This window comes from Phascolarctos cinereus, unplaced genomic scaffold (assembly GCF_003287225.1).
Source record: "Phascolarctos cinereus isolate Bilbo 61053 unplaced genomic scaffold, phaCin_HiC Scaffold_9;HRSCAF=440, whole genome shotgun sequence".
In the NCBI taxonomy this organism is placed as follows: Eukaryota; Metazoa; Chordata; class Mammalia; order Diprotodontia; family Phascolarctidae; genus Phascolarctos; species Phascolarctos cinereus.
Window position 1 is genome coordinate 198958727 of NW_027556402.1, and position 16484 is coordinate 198975210.

At 36.4% G+C, this 16484-nt stretch overlaps 1 protein-coding gene across 2 annotated transcripts in view; it reads left to right on the forward strand.

Moving 5' to 3' along the window:
* Positions 1-16484, forward strand: part of LETM1 (leucine zipper and EF-hand containing transmembrane protein 1) — an 87394-nt gene that overhangs the window by 34389 nt on the left and 36521 nt on the right. The gene's annotated exons all lie outside the window — the stretch shown is intronic.

Consider the following 16484-nt stretch of genomic DNA (forward strand, 5'->3'; position numbering starts at 1 on the left):
GGGCATGTCAGAATTATACTGTTAAACATTTATTTTTGTCAACATATTGTTTTCTTATACACATTATGGTTTGAGTCAGGTGTTTATTGATCTCTGGGTTAATTTTAAGCATCAATACTGGAAATTATACTTGTATTTCATAATTACTCATTGAAATAACACATAAAGCTAATTATCTTAGTAGATGCCTGCTTTATTGAGGAATTCAGAATTGAAATTCTTAATGTTGGGTGTGTAAATGAATAAGAAAATCTAGTGTGTAAATATAGTGTCTGTTAATTTTTAATGTGGTTGCCTTAAAAAAAAAGTCTAGTAGTATGTTGTTTTTACCTAAGTGTTCAGTTGGAAACTTTTGAATAGCAAAGATCAAAGGAGTAGTATCCTTATGACAATTCAAAGTAGCAGCAGGAAACTAAGGCACAATGAACCCTTAGAATTTAAGAACCTGGGGAGACAGGCAGATTGACAGCAAATTTGGTGTGTAATGTCTACAAGGGTTTTTTTGTTTTGTTTTGTTTTGTTTTTGTGTTTTAGATCAATGAAGCAACTAATTAGGCTTAGCATATAGAGTATTTCTCTTTGGAAATGTCTGAATAAATGAATTTCGTTATTACATTTCAGTACAAGTGTAGTTTAATAGTGTAGACTTTGGGGATGGTGAGGAGCAGAGCTGCTTCCTGGAGTTTTTCCCCTCAGTTTAAGATTGCATGTTCATTGTAATTCGAGGTTGAATGCATGATCAGAGATCTCTTCCGAAGGGAAAAATGTATCCAGTAAAGGGTAACAAAATAATTGAGGTTGTGCATTGCAGACCGACCATATGGTGTTTCTTGCCTTTTTTCAGGGAAGTAACTGGCAGCTTGTTGTATTGTCAGCTGGCCTTTTGTCTCTCTATTTTCTGAAGCATGCCACTGCTAGTGGGGAGTGTTCTAATGATGGACCTGTTCCTGGCTGGAGTGAAAGTGTGGGAAATGCCATTAATATATGTTAGACATTTAATATCAAATGATAAATTCATAGTTCAGAAAATAACTGCAAATAAACGAGTCTTGACATTAAAAATATTTTGTCACCTTTATAAGAAATTTTATTTTCTAAATGTGTGGTCTTTTAGAAACTAAGTTTAAGGAAAGGAGATATTGTCAAAAATCTGATTTTATTTTTTTCAGTATTTTTACTTTTCAGAAGGCCACACATAATTGACAGCATACATGGAAAACATTAGAATTATGTAACTAGATCAATATTTATAGTAATAATACCTGAATTTTTAAATGGCTGTTTATAAAATGCTTTCCTCACAACCCCGAGGGATAGCACTGTAAGTTTTTTTCTTCCAGTTTTGTATATGAGGTGACAGAGACTCAAAAAGAGTTGGAAATACTTGTCTATAGTTACTTCCTTGATGGGTAAATGCCAGAGGTAGGCCTGGAGCCCAGGCCTCTGATTCCACCTTTTTCTCCCGGGGTGTATTATCATGTATACCTTAGAGCTCAAAAAAGGCATCATAAATTGCCTACAAGAAGCTGCTGTGTGAAAGGTCCCTTTCCCTAGTCATCTTGGAAGGTTCCATTGTTTTGCTCTCCTTTGTCTGAGATAGGAGGAAGTGATGACATAGAGAATGAGAAGGAGAGCATTATCTGTCCTGGAGCCATTGTCTGCTGCCTCCGTTTTTCTTCCTTAGAGCAGGAAGTGAATGTAGCATGTATGACACCCATCTGCCATCAGTTATTAGGTGGCAGACATTTTGAAACATAGCTATGTCTACTAATTAGAAAATAAATTGAATGGTATAAAATGATTTGGCATGTAATATAGTGATGTGTGTATCATAAAAGGTGATGAAAGAATTTGAATAAAATGTCAATAATTATAATACTTGCAGAAAAAGTCTTCTTTCAGAGTCTTATTGTAGGGCAATATAGAATCCCTGGCAGGTTTTATGAAACTGAAAAGGCTTCAGGTAGGTCAGGTGATAGATTGTACTTCTGGCATCTGAAGACCAGCCTGGCTAAGATTGGGCAAACTCATTAAATGGCAGGCTGTATGCTTTTAACTGGTACCTCATGAAAACTATCATTTAAGGCAGAGAAAACTTTCAGTCTCCATCCGTGGAGAGAACATCTACACTGATGAAATCTTAGATTCTTGAAGGACTGAAAAGGAGAAAAATCACATATAAAAAATTATCATGGAATAAAGTACACATGATGAGAAACTGAGGTTCATTAAAGAAGCCAAAGCGCTGTATAAATGACAGCTGTGGTTTACCTAGAATGTTAGTCTGATCATTATTAAAAAGAGGCTATGGAAATTATATTTGTATAGAGGATCACAGTAATAGAAAGGTAGACATTATTTCATAGTTAAATATACATGGAATAGAGACTTTTCTGAAAAGTTCTTAAAATTTCTGTTTTATATTCTTCCATTTTTCCATTGACTTCCTTATAAAACAAGAGAAATTCCTTTGCTTGCCCTAGAGTATAATAAAATCATACTTAGAATATGGCAAAGAAAAATTTTCTTTTCTTTTTTTATTAATTTATTTTGATTGATCAGTATTCATTTCCATAAGCTTTTGAGTTTTCAATTTTTCTCCCCCTCCCTCTCTATCTCCCTCCCCAAGAAGGTAAGCAGTCTGACATAGGCTATCCATATATATTCCTATTAAATATATTTTCATATTAGTCATGTTGTAAGGAAGAATTAGAACCAATAGAAGAAACCATAAGAAAGAGGAAACAAAATAAAACGGAAGAAAAAAAAAGAGCAAATAATATGCTTGGATCTGCATTCAAACTCCATTATTCTTTCTTTGGATGTGGATAGATGAGGCCTTTGGAAATGTCTTAGATCCTTGTATTGCTGAGGAGGGTTAAGTCTATCAATATTAGTCATCACACAACGTGGCTGTTATTGTGTACAAAGTCCTCTTGGTTCTGCTCACTTCACTCAGCATCAGACCATACAGGTCTTTCCAGGTTTTTCTGAAGTCTGCCTGTTCATCATTTCTTATAGCTCAATAGTATTCCATTACATTCATATGCTACAACTTGTTCAGCCACTCCCCAACCGATGGGCATCCTCTCAATTTCTAATTCTTTGCCACCGCGAAAAGAACTGCTGTAAATATTTTTGTACATATGGGTCTGTTTCCCATTTGTATGATCTCTTTGGGATAGAAGTACTTATTGTTGGGTGTGCACATTTTTATAGCCCTTTGGGCATAGTTCCAAATTGCTCTCCAAAATGGTTGGATCATTTCGCAACTCCACCAACAATGCATCAGTGTTCCAGTTTTCCCACATCTCCAACATTTATCATTTTCCTGTTTTGTCATGTTGGCCAATATGATAGGTGTGATGTGGTACCTCAAGAGTTGTTTTGATTTGCATTTCTGTGATCAATAGTGATTTAGAGCATTTTTTCATATGACTATAGATGGCTTTAATTTCCTCATCTGAAAACTGCCTGTTCATATCCTTTGACCATTTATCAATTGGGTAATGACTTGTATTCTTATAAATTTGACTTCATTCTGTATATATTTTAGAAATGAGACCCATATCAGAGATACCAGTTACAAAATTTTTTCCCTAGTTTTCTACTTCCTCCTAATCTTGATTGCATTGGCTTTGTTTGTGCAAAAACTTTTCAATTTAATGTAATCAAAATTATCCATTTTGCATTTCATCATGTTCTCCATCTCCTGTTTGGTCAAAAATTCTTCTGTTCTCCATAAACCTGAAGGGAAAACTATTCCTTGCTCCCAGTTTGCTTATAGTATTAGCCTTTATATCTAAATCATGAACCCATTTTGACTTTATTTGGTATGTAGTGTGAGATTTTAGTCTAAGGACAAAAAAATTTTAGTGAATTTTACAAAATCAAATATTAATAGTTCTCACCTTGTTACAAAGTAATATTGAAACTAGACATAACAGTGGTAGTCAATGTGGAAGGTATTATTATAGACAGAAGTAAACCTTAAGTAGTTAACCTTAATGACTTCCTGATTTAGCTTTGTCTGTGTACTATTTCAGCCAGTCAGTACTTCTAATTTTACCTTAAGATAACTTCTCTATGAATCTCTTTTCCCCCTTGGGCTGCCCCAGCAGTTTGCTGATCATTTTAGGTACATCTTTGGTTTTATAACCTTGAGATCTGGTTTTTGGTATCTTTGGTCAGATTAAATGCTCTGATCCCTTAAGTGCTCCCTGATGAATTGATAAAGATAGCCATTCTTATTCCAATGTGGTCTGGTAGTCAGGCACTTGCACTAGGAGAGGGAGGCTTGGTTACCCTACTGGCTGGCAGAGATCTCAGTGGTGATCTTTTATTTTTTTTCTGAAGATAAAATATTTCCATTTGTGCTGGGGAGCATCCTGAATTCTCTCTTTGTCCTGAATTCTGTGGCCTCCGTTTTTCCTTAGATTTTAGCTATTGAGGAGGGTCTTCTTTCTCAGCTAGAGCTTTAGGTATTTTCAACAAAGACTTAAGTTAGGCTTGACTAGAGATGAGTGTTTGGAATGACAGACATGAGACATTTGTCACATTTGGTGATTTGCCTAAATTTTTAGGTAAATTCATTTATAATGCGATTTTATAGGATAATTGTCCGCATATTGGCTTACTTCATTTCAAGGGATAACTAAATAGTAATCTGGTTGGCCTGGTGATTTTTGAGTGAACTATGGATATTTATTCAACAGACACCTATTATGTGCCTGCTAAGCACGGTTTTAGGCACTAAGACACACTAAGACACAAAAAGACAAAAACAGTCCCTGATTGTTAGCTTATATAATCATTGGCTGTCCCAATATGAGACATATCTATTCTTTTTTAGCTGTTTTGAAAATGACAGCAGTGGATTTGCCAAGCCTTGGTTGGTTGCTTAGAGATAAGGATTCTCTTTTTATTTTCCTTCTGAATAGCTTGTGTCTTGGGATCTTGTTTTGGCATAAGGACTTCCATAGATAAAATTTAAATGTGGGTTAACCTATAGTCTTATGTGTTGAATTTTTCTGCCTTTTGAAATTTAACTTAACTAAAACTGCACTCAGCAAACATCACAGATTACCTAATTATTCATAGTATGCTGATTACATGAAAGAAAGATAATGTGATCAAACTGATTATTCTCTATTGATGCAGACTGTTATGCTGTCAAGTGATAAAAAATAATTTTATTAAAAATATTTTCCATAATATTTAAGTTTATAGACTAACATGTTATTTTGTGTCTAGCAACTAATTACAGTATTAAATTGCTCTCATCTGACAATTCTTGCTGCAAAGTGTATGATCTCTTCAGTTTTGAGATGCTTTAAACTTCTACTCTTAGACCCTCAGGTTTCTGGAATGACTGTACTAAAATTCATTGCAGTGGGGGCAGAAAAGGGGCCTAGGCTTTGGCCGAAAACTGCTTTTTATGACCCAGCAAGAAAGGAATTCGGCAGAGCAGAACTGAAGCTCACACCTGGTGCACTGTGCTGGGGATTTTGCTATGTAAAAGAAAAGCATTTCTGTGTGATGGTGATATGAAAGAAATGCTGGAGTCTTGTAGGATAAGCAGTAGGGTATAAAAGCTAAGACAAAAGGGACGAATAAATGGGGGTGGTCAGGAGCTCCTGGGAGAGAGGCAAGAAGCAGGTTCTTTGACACTGGAAGAGGAGGAAAACTGATAAAATAATAGAAGGCATACTTTTGTGCTGTCCCTCAAAAGACTTTGAAGGAGTAAAGTATCTCTTCCCTGACCTTTGATAACAGTCCTGTGACTGCTGAGAAAGACATGAGATATTTCACTGTGTGGAAGTGAGACCAGGAATCATCCATGCTGTGCCTCTGTGACTCTTGGAAGATGTTGTTATGCATGATTTCAGCAGTATGAGAGGCAGCATTCACTGTGTATGATAATGTCTTTTATTATTATGGCAATCCTGGAAGCCACAAAAGGGTTGGTAGACTACTGTAGTTGGGAAGACAGCACGGACACAATTAGCCCAACAGAAACTACCTCGACGTGAGTCCTTTCTGTGTTTATCCATTCTTTTTTCCTTCCCTTTAATTCCAAAGGCTGTGATCCTCTGTCTCTTAGCTCCTTCCCCTTGGTCTATAAAACATATTCAGCTGTCCCCTATCTAACCTCCCCCCCCCCACGCCAAGAGGACCTCCCCCTCTTCCCCAATCCAAACCCCAGTCTTTCTCTTAACTGTGTTCCTAGTTCAAGGGATTATTCTGCCTCTCCCCTTTCACCACCAAATTTCTGAAAAGAGTAGTTTCCACTTTCTGTTTACATTTTACCTACCTGTTTTTTAGCTTCTCGAAAGGTAGGTTGGGATCAGGTGACAAAGGGCTTCAAAAGCTAAGCAAAGGCTTATATTTGCATTATAATATAATATATCATATTATATCATTTATTTTATATTATATAAGCCATTTGAGTTTGTTGAGTAGGAGAGTGACATGATCAGAACCGCTGTTATAAGGTTTAGTTTGGAAGCTGTGTGGATAAATTAGAACATGGTAGAGAAATTAGCCTGTTGGAGAACATGATAAAGGCTTGCATTAAGGTGGTAGTCATGTGAGCAGAGAGGAGATGGATGTGAGAGAGATTGTTGGGTTAGAAAGATTTGGGAAATGATTGGCTATGTGGAGAGTGAGGAGTTAAGGATAACACCAAGGTTAGAAGTGTTGCTTGTGCTCTCAACAGAAATAGGGAAATTCTAAAGTGGAATAAACTTGAGGGAAAAAATAAGATGTCTATTTTGGACTTGCTGAGCTTTAGTTGCCTATAGGATATTTGTTTCAAAGTAATCATTGGGCAGTTAGAGATTTGAAACAAGCTTAGGAGAGAGACTAGGGCTGGACATAATATGAGTCTAGGAGTCATCTGAATAAAAATGATCATCAGATATCAGTAGCTAATGAAGTCACAAAATGAGAAAGTATAGGAAGAGTAGAGGGCCCCAGGATATATCCTTGAAGCAGACCCTTAGTAAGCAGGCATTATATTTATGATAAACCAGTAAGAGAGAGCAGATAGGAGTAGAAAGAGAAAGCAAGGTCAGGAAAACCTTGAAGGGAGAGAGTATCTAGGAAGTGTTGGCCAACAATATTGAAAGTTGCAGAGGTTGAGAAGGATGAGGATTTAGAGAGTGCCATTAGATTTGACATTTGAGAGATCATGTGTAACTTTGGAGTTTTAGTTGAATGTTAGGTTAGAAGCTAGATTGCAAGAAATTGATAAGTGAAAGGAGAGGAAGTGGAAGAAATGAATAGATGGATATTTTTCCCCTCTAGGAATTGACTGTGAAAGGGGTAGGGGTAGGATGACAATTTGAGGAGGTAGTAGGATCTAATGAGGGGTTTTTAAGGATGGGGTAGGCTTGGGCACATTGATGGGGTGGCCAGTTGATAGGGAGTGAAGTTGAAGGAGTGGGGAGGTAGGTGTGAATGAGGGGGTAAACTGCTGGAGGAGACAAGAGAGGATGAAAAGTATATGTTGATAGGGTTGGCCATTTTGAGGAGACTAAAGTAAGGGTTGAAGAGACTGGAGGATGACCTTAAGTGTATGTAGAAAAGAAAAAACTATGGAACTTGTGGCAGGTGGTCTGATTTCTCAGTGCAGTGCTCTATTATTCATTCAAGGTCTCTATTTTCTCCTCACCTGAGAAGGATTGAAAGGGTAGTGTGAGAGGGAGATCTAAGAAGAGAAGACAGTCTCCATGGGGATTGAGAAAGAGAATCAATGAGGGGGGATAAAAATTATCTTGCTGTAGTTAGGGCCCATTTGAAATTAGAAAATATAAATTTGTAGTGGACTCAGCTGCTTATTTGCATGATTTCCTCAAGCTTTGGTAGTAGTATGTTAGGATTGAAGAGGTGGATGGTAGGAATAATTGATTAAGGTTTGGCACAGTGTGCGTTTGGGTAATGTTGGGTAGAGGGGGAAAGGATTAGAGGGCAGAGAACAATATAGAATTGAGACTGGGAAGGGAGGAAAGTGAGGTTAGAGTAGTGTTGATAGCCAGAGTACACTGTGAAATGGAGAGTGAATGGCCAAGTGAGGATGAAAAATAGTTTTAGGAGGGGTACATTCTATAGGGAGAGATGGAATATGATAGGAAGTTGTGATCTGAAAAAAAAAAATTTCAGAATTTAGCTGTGTTATGGAATACTTGTGGATGATGGACAGATCAAGGGTGTGATCAGGTGTGAGGGTGAGGTATCAATCTTGGGCATCTACAAGATTAAGGAAGTGGGAGGTTAGAGTGTTTGAAAAGACATCAACAAGTGTGCTACAGTCCCCAGGGCAGAGGTTGGGGTGGGGAGGGAGAATGTCCTGGGGACTCAGGTAAGTGCTGTTAGGATCCTGATTGTGTAATATCTCTTGCTGAATGATAGTAGCAAGGGGAGAGTTCAGACTGCTTGTCTTGGAGTTAGAGGTAGGAAAAGGGAACACAGATCCTCCTGCCATCCCAGCCATGAGACTGGTCACATCACACTGCCTTGGTGGAAATAAATGACAAATTTTCTTTTAATTCGTTTAGAAGAGCTAGTATATATTGTGTTGTTTCCACAAAGCAATGGTTGTGAACTCTGAGAGAGGCAGTGTCATATGTCCTCCTCCCTTGGGGCTTAGACCATGGGGCAGTTAACTTAGCCTAGAGGACCTTGGGTTTCCTATGTTTAAATAAACATAATAATATTTGTATAATCTCTTCTAGTAATGAGAATCAGATGAAGTCAATAGAAATAACTTAAATAGAATGATCTCTGAATGTGAGCTATTATGGTTTATTGGGGAAAAGTAATACTTTTTAAAAAACATATTTTTTTCCCAATTACATGTTAAAACAATTTTTAATATTTTTTAAAAGGTTTTGAGTTCCAAATTCTTTTCCTTTCTCCCTCCCCTTTCCTGTCCCTGAGACAGTAAGTAATCAGATATAGGTTATACTTGTGCAATCATGTGAAACATTTCCATGTTGGTCATTTTGTACAAGAAGACTCAAAAGAAAAAGAATAAAGGAAAGGAAGTGAAAAACAGCACGCTCCAGTCTGTATTCAAACAACGCCGGTTCTTTTGCTGGAGTCGAATAGTGTGCTGCGTCGTTAGTGTTGTGGATCTTGGATCGTTGTATTGCTGAAAATAGCTAAGTCATTCGCAGTTCTTTATTGTACAGTATTGACGTTACTGGGTATAACTGTCTCCTGATTCTGTTCACTTCACTTTGCATCAGTTCGTGTAAGTCTTTCCAGGTTTTTCTGAAATCATTCTGCTTGTTGTTTCTTTCTTTTCTTTTTCTTTTTGGTGAGGCAATCTGGGTTAAGTGACTTGCCCAGGGTCACACCGATGGTAAGTGTCAAGTGTCTGAGGCTGCATTTGAACTCAGGTCCACCTGACTTCAAGGCCTGACCTCTATCCATTGTGTCACCTACCTGCCCCCTGCTTGTTATTTCTTATAGCACAATAGTATTCCATCACAGTCATATGCCACATTTAGTCATTCCCCGGTTGATGAGCATCTCATCTATTTCCAATTCCTTGCCACCACAGAAAGAGCTGCTATAAATATTTTTGTACAAATAGGTCCTTGTGCCCCCCCCTTTTTTTTAATGTCTTTGGCAAATAGATGTAGCAGTGGTATTGCTGGATCAAAGGCTGTGCACAGTAAGATAGCCCTTTGGGCATGGTTCCAAATTGCTATCCAGAATGGTTGGATCAGTTCACAGCTCCAACAGCAGCTCATTCATATTCCAGTTTTCCCACATCCACATCCACATCCACATCCATCATTTTCCTTTTTTTGTCCTATTAGCCAATCTGATAGGTGTGAGGTGGTTTCTCTAATCAGTAGTGTTTTAGAGCATTTTTTCATATGACTGTAGATAGCTTTGATTGTCTGAAAACTACCTGTTCATATTCTTTGACCATTTATCAATTGAAGAATGACTTGTATTTTTATGAATTTGACTCAGTTCTCTATATATTTGAGAAATGAGGCTGTTAGCAGAGATATTTGTTGCAGATTTCTCCTACAGTTTTCTGCTTTCCTTTTAATTTTGGTTGCATTTGTTTTGTTTGCAAAAACTTTTTAATTTCATATAATCAGAATTATCTGTTTTACATTTTATAATGCTCTCTACGTTTTCTTTGGTCCCACATTCTTCCTTTATTCATAGATCTGACAGATAAACTATTCCATGCTCTCCTAATTTGCTTATGGTATTACTCTTTATGTGTAAAACAGGAAAAGTAATTCTTTTTATTAGTTGAATTAGACTTTCTAGTTTTTAGGGAGATTGCATGCTATGTATTTTCATTTATAGATAAAATAGACAGGTCAGTATTTCAATTCTTTGAGAATTTTGTCCTAGGATTATGGTTTACTCCTTTCTAAAGAAATGGGATAACTTAAATTTTTTTTATTGTTTTTGTTTTTGTGTTACCAGAATTTCTTCCAACAACTTTCCCTAACACCTTCCCAGGGAGCTTACCTCATATAACAAATAATTGTTTTTTAAAGAAAAAAAAAAAAGAAAGCCACTCAGCGAAACAGATCACTACAAATGGTATAACTCTTTATATTTTTAAATTTTTTTTAAATTTTATTAATTTATTTTGATTTATCAGCAATCACTTCCATATGCTTTTGAGTTGAAAATTTTTCTCCCCCTTCCTCCCCTCCACCCTCCCCAAGATGGCGCACAATCTGATATAGGCTTTACATTTACATACCCATTAAACATATTTTCCCATTAGTGAAGTTGTAAGTGAAAATTAAAACCAATAGGAGGAACCATCAGAAAGATGGCACAAAACTCAACAGAAGGTAAAAATAAGTGATAGCGATTCGACTTCCATAGTTCTTTCTTTGGTCAGCATTTTCCATAGTGAGGCCTCTGGAGATGTCTTAGATCCTCATAATGCTGAGAAAGGTTCAGTTTAACAATATTAGTTATCGTATAACGTGGCTGTTATTGTGTACAAAGTCCTCTTGGTTCTGCTCACTTCACTCAGCATCAGACCATATAAGTCTTTCCAGGTTTTTCTGAAGTCAGCCTGTTCATCATTTCTTATAGCACAATAGTATTCCATTACATTCATCTACTACAACTTGCTCAGCCATTCCCCAGTTGATGGGCATCCTCTCAATTTCCAATTCTTTGCCACCACAAAAAAAGCTGCTATGAATATTTTTGTACATGTGGGTCCTTTTCCCATTTGTTTGCTCTCTTTGGGATATAGCCCTAGAAGTGCTATTGCTGGATCAAAGGGTATGCACATTTTTGTAGCCCTTTGGGCAGAGTTCCAAATTGTTGTCCAAAATGGTTGGATCAGTTCACAACTCCACCAACAATGTATTAGTGTTCCAATTTTCCCACATCTTCTCCAACATTTATCATTGTCCTGTTTTGTCATGTTGGCCAGTCTGATAGGTGTGATGTGGTACCTCAGAGTTGTTTTGATTTGCATTTCTCTAATCAATAACGATTTAGAGCATTTTTTCATATGACTATAGATGGCTTTAATATCTTCATCTGAGAACTGTCTGTTCATATCCTTTGACCCAAATGGTATAACTCTTAAAGAGAACAGAGTAATCAAAGTAGAATTAATCACCATAATGCTTCTAAGAAATGTTAACATTGTCCTTTTTCACTCAGTACCTTCAGACTTAAGCTGATTTGGAAACTCACATTGATCATCTCTAGTGTTATGTTTTTGATGGTTGTACTTGCTTCTTTCAAGAGACTTATTTATGTGAATTGAGTTTTGTTCCCATTTATGAAAGCTTCTTAGAGGATTCATTGCATATTTTAAGACTTTGTTAAAATACAAACTAATAATAAAAGACTATTCATTTAAAGAATTAATAAAAGTTAATTTCTAGAGTTGGACTAGGTAGCAAACAGCTTTGCTTACGTTGAAATATATATTTTTTAAGATAGGAAAAGCTATGATTTATTTTTTTAAAAAGAACATTTACATCACATAGCAAAAGATCTATGGAATGTAGTGTGCACTTAGACAAATTTTGGAAAGGCACTGGATAGACTGTTTCATGCATATTGGAAAGATCCTAAACCTCTGCTTCCTTAATTTTGTTATCTGAAATATCATTTGGAAAGTTTAGCAATGCACCTCAGCAGAAATTTTTTTTAACATATATTAAGAAAGTAAAAGCTTACATTTAATGAATTTAGCATTATAGAATTTTTTATTTTTAAAAAAAATTTTTATTTTCAGTTTCAAATTCTCTCCCTGCAGCCTATCCCCCACCCATTGGGAAGGCAAATAATACAATACTAATTATACATATGAAGTTATGCAAAACATTTCTGCATTAGTCATGTCCTCCCCTCCTTCCAAGAGAAATAAAGGAAAAAAATATGCCTCAATATGCACTCTGAGACTGTCAGTTCTCTATCTTGAGGTGGATAGCATTTAATATCATGAGTGCTTTGGAGTTGTGGTAGATCATTGTATTGATCAAAGTTCCTAGGTCTTTGACAGTTGATTATCTGTACAATGTTGCTTTTACTGTGTAGATTGTTCTGGTTCTGCTCGCTTTATTTTCTATCAGTTCATATAGGTCTTTACATTTTTTTCTGAAACGATCCCCTTCATCATTTCTTATAGCACAGTAGTATTCATTACATTTTTGTATCATAACTTGTTCAGCCATTCCCCAATTGAAGGGCAACTCCTCAGTGTCCAATTCAGTTTCTAGTTCTTTGTAATCACAAAAAGATCCTGCTATAAATGTTTTGGTACACATGCATCCTTTTCCTTTTTCTTTGATCTTCTTGGGGTATAGACCTGGTAGTGACATTGCTGAGTGAAAGGGTATGTAGAGTTTTGTAGTCCTTTTAAGCATGGTTGCAAATTGTTCTCCAGAATAGTTAGACTAGTTGGCAGCTCCTCCAGCAGTTCATTAGTGTACCTATTTTCCCTCAACCCCTCCAGCATTTTTCATTTCTGATAGTTGTGAGGTGGTACCCCAACATTGTTTCACTTTGCAATCTCTAATCAATAATGATTTAGAGAATTTTTTCATAGGACTATAAAAAGTTTCAATTTGTTCTTCTGCAAATTGCCTGTTTATATCCTTTGACCATTTATCATTTGAGGAATGGCTCCTAAAAATTGTCTTAGTTCTCTATATATTTGAGAAATGAAACCTTCAGAGAAACTTGCTGTAAATATTTTCCCCTGGTTTCTTGCTTTTCTTCTAATTTTGGCTGTATCGGTTTTGTTTGTACAACTTAAGTTTTATGTAATCAAAATTAGGCAGTTTACCTCGTGTGAACCTCTATATCTCTTGTTTGTTCACGAACTCTTTTGTATCCATGCATCTAATAGGTAATTTCTTCCATGCTCCCTTAATTTGCTTATGTTATCAGCCTTTATGTCTAAGTCATGTACTCATTTTGGTATATGTTGTATGAATGTTGGTCTGTGCCTAGTTTCTGCCAGACTACTTTCCAATTTTCTCAGTTAATTTTTGCCAAATAGTGAGTTCTTGCCCCAAAAGCCGGGATCTTTAGGTTTATCAAACACTAGTTTACTGTGCTCATTTGCTTCTCTGTATTGTATTCCTAATCTATTCCATTGATCAATCGCTCTACTTCTTATCCAGTAGCATATTGTTTTGATGATTAACACTTACTAATACAGTTTGAAATCTAGTACTGTTAGACCCCCTTCCTTTTTATTTTTAAAAATTGATTCTTGTGATAGTGTTGACCTTTTGTTCCTAGCACTATAGAATATTAAAACTAAACAATTTCTGCAACAGACTTAGAGCAGCACACTGGTACTTTGTGGGGCCCTTTAAATCTGTAGTTGTTTAATTGTTACTTAACCTGCATGTGTGTATTTTTTAAACCATTTCTTACAAATGTAAGCATGAATCTTCAAAAACATTAGCGAGGATTTAAGATTCTCAAGGCAAAAGTTAGTCATCTCTGTCATGTACATTTTATGTTACAGTTTTTATAATTTTTTGTTTGTTTTAGGCAATTGGGGTTAGGTAACTTGCCCAGGGTCACACAGCTAGTAAGTGTCAGGTGTTTGGTCTGAGGTCAGATTTGAACTCAGGTCCTCCTGACTTCGGGGCTGGTTCTCTATCCACTGGGCCACCTACCTGCCCCAGTTTTTTTTTCTTCAACGCAGTGTTAAAGGATACTTATTAGGATCATGTTGCAATTAATATCCAGTTAATATTATAATGAACAATAGGAAGCTATCCTTATTCTAGATGTCATATTTCTTTAGAAAGTTCCTTAATATTTAACCTTTTCTTTTTCTTTCTTTAATGTTAATTATTCCCTTTTTCCAGTTGTGAGTAAAGGAGTCATTATTGATTGAAAGAATTTATGAAATATTTTTCTTACCTGAAAAGAGTTGGTCCACCTCAAGTCCAGCAGCCATCACGTTAGGTCATGAAATCTGTTTCATGATGAATTCTGAGGAAGAGAGGACTGTGTATTTAAAGACATGATTGTATTCCCCAAGTAAACAATAGTAATTTCAGGCTGCAAGCAGAGCTTTACTCCAGAAGTCATTTCAATGTTTTGTCAGGACTTTTCTTCCTCCTTAATTTCTGAGTTTTCTGCCTGGATTTAAGGATTTCAGTAGCAATGTTTTATTTTATTTTTTAAAATTCAGTCAACATTTATTAATCACCTGTTGAGTGTAATCCATTTTAACTGATGAAAATCTTACTAATCTCAATCAGAATAATGATTAAAACTGATGGATGATGAAGGGGCAGAATGTCTTTGATGAAGATTAAAGAATATCCCTTCTTAGGTTTTATTTTGGTCTTTAGGAGAGATTTAAAAAAAATTTTTGTTAATTTATTTTGATTTATCAACAATCACTTCCATAAGCTTTTGAGTTTAAAAATTTTCTCCCCCAACTCCCTGCCAAGACAGCACACAATCTGATACTGGCTTTACATAAAAATTCCTATTAAATATATTTTCACATAGTATGCTTCAATCTGCATTCAGACTCCATAGTTCATTCTTTGGATGTGGATAGCATTTTCCGTCATGAGACTTTTGGAGATGTCTTAGATTCTTGTATTTGCTGAGAAGGACTAAGTCTATCAAAGTTAGTCATTGTACAGCATGGCTGTTTCAGTAACAGTATTTTAATTTCAATATATTAGCTCCAGAAAGCAACTCCTTTATTGAACTACACACATTGTTCATGACAAACTAGAGATTTTGCAAGACAATGACAGTTTTGTTTAACTATATTAGATTGGCACATTGATCAGATTACAAAGGCTTTGCCGTGTCTTATGGGCTGAGCCTGTAGCACTTTTATTTCTTGCTTCAGGTTTCGTAAGTTTGCCTTCATAGTCCACTTAGGCATCATCTCTAGATTCTAGTCCACTTGTACTGTCAGTTCAAGGTTGCTTTCTATTTATCATTTTTACTTCTAATTCCTAGTCAAATATTCTCACCATTCCTGCCTGCGTTTCAGAGAAGTTTGAATCTCATTAATCTTTCTTCTTGGCTTAGCATTTTCTTCTTTAAGTGTTTCATTGCTTATCTGCAGAAACTGAAAATGCTTATCTCTCAAGGATTCCCTTTGAGCAGAAAATTCTTTGTTGTTCATTTGAGATATAGTGGAGATCTTTTAAGGTTGATGCAACAAGAAACTCATTCTCTGATAGGAGAAAGAAAGATATGCACTCTGTAATGTTAGCAGCAACCTCTGGAGGCATGAGTTTGTTACATAGCAGATTGATGGTAAACCCCACTCTACTCATCACCCACATTCAACAAGTTTCCAGCCCCCAGTTGAGTTTTTGAAAAAAGAGTCTTTTATAATCTAGATCATATTGTAGAGTTTTAGGTGTTGGGTAATTGTCTTTAAGGCCTATTTTGTAGGTATCTTTGTGTAAATTCTAGTATTGCTTGCCCCTTCTTTGATAACTCAGTGTTCTTGGTTTTCTTTCTTTTCCTTTTCTTCTCTCTCTCTCTCTCTCTCTCTCTCTCTCTCTCTCTCTTTTTTTGGAGAGATATTTGGGGATAAATGACTTGCCCGGGGTCACACAGCTAGTAAGTGTCTGAGGCTGAATTTGAACTCAGGTCTTTCTGACTACAGGGCCTGTTGCTCTATCCACTGAGCCATCTGGCTGCCCCAGTGTTCTTGGTTTTCAAAAACCCTTGAAAGGGAAATGAATTAGCCTTGTCTAGATCTTCAACATTGTTACCTTATTGGTGAGTCCTGTGTTGCTGGTGTAAGATGTCCCTTCCCAGCCTCACTTCTGCTGTGGACATGACCAGATCTCTATTACCTGGGCAGCCATGGCTATTCACCTCACCTCACCTCAGCTCACCTGGGCTTGGGACCCTTTCCTTCTCTGCTTCCTCTTCTTCTTTGGTTCCTTGCCTAAAATGGGAAGGCTGAGCTGCCTACCTTAGATAATCTGTAAAGGTTAACTTTC